The 790-nt window shown below is 68.0% G+C and overlaps 1 protein-coding gene across 2 annotated transcripts in view; it reads right to left on the bottom strand.

Moving 5' to 3' along the window:
- Positions 1-569, bottom strand: part of ENTPD6 (ectonucleoside triphosphate diphosphohydrolase 6) — a 15,403-nt gene extending 14,834 nt beyond the window's left edge. Inside the window, exon 1 of one of the 2 annotated variants that reach the window (XM_035323099.1) lies at positions 515-569. The gene's annotated coding sequence lies outside the window, so the exon portion shown is untranslated. The remainder of the gene's footprint in view (positions 1-514) is intronic. The other variant, XM_035323100.1, reaches the window with a different exon arrangement.
- Between the last annotated feature and the right edge of the window lie 221 nt (positions 570-790).

The raw sequence follows: 790 nt of genomic DNA, 5'->3' as shown, positions 1-790 counted from the left end.
AAGAAAAGAAAAGAAAAGAAAAGAAAAGAAAAGAAAAGAAAAGAAAAAAGAGAAAAGAAGAGAAATATCTGTCTGGCTTGCAGCAGCAGATGTGGGTGGCAAGCCTTGCACACATGCGGGTGATTATCCCAACCCTCCCGGTCCAAGAAAGGCCTCCACTGGCTCTCAGTGCCAGACGGCTACAAGCATGTCCTGAAAGGAGAGCAGAAGGATCCCGGCCCGTTTTGCAGAAAGAGGTCTGTGTGAGGAGAGGGGAGGGTGAGGATGGAGCAGGCTCAGACCAGGAAGCAGCAGCCCCCTCGCGCCTCTCTGAAGGGCAGGGGGACCATGAACCCCGCTCTCAGGGGTTAAGCTTCTCCCGGCGCTGCCTACAGAGCCCTGAAAGGCCGGAGGGCCCCGACCCGCCGCCACCACCCTCCGGTGGCCCGGCAGGGCCCGGTGTCCCCGGCGGCCCCTCCGCCCCGGCCCGGCCCGCGGCCCCCGCCCGCCCCGCCGCCCGCCCGGCCGCACTCACACCGCCGCCACCGCCGGCTCCGCCATGGCGACACCGCCGCCACTGCGCCTGCGCGAGCTGCTGGCCGTGGTGGCGGCTGAGGGCGGCGGGGGCTGCTGCCGGGGGGCGGCTGGGGGGGCACAGGGGGTCTGGGGTGGTGGGGGGCTCCCGGCTGGATACGGGCCCGAGGTGTGCCAGGGCCACTGAAAAGGCTGGTGGTGGCCGGGGGGGCGTTAGGCGCCGTGCTGCCGGCAGGGGGATGGAGCTGGTCCTTCCCTGCTCAGCGCAGCGGGAGGG

The sequence above is a fragment of the Oxyura jamaicensis genome, chromosome 3 (assembly GCF_011077185.1).
Source record: "Oxyura jamaicensis isolate SHBP4307 breed ruddy duck chromosome 3, BPBGC_Ojam_1.0, whole genome shotgun sequence".
In the NCBI taxonomy this organism is placed as follows: domain Eukaryota; kingdom Metazoa; phylum Chordata; class Aves; order Anseriformes; family Anatidae; genus Oxyura; species Oxyura jamaicensis.
The sequence above is the reverse complement of the archived record's forward strand: the minus strand, read 5'-3'. Positions and strand labels throughout refer to the sequence as shown.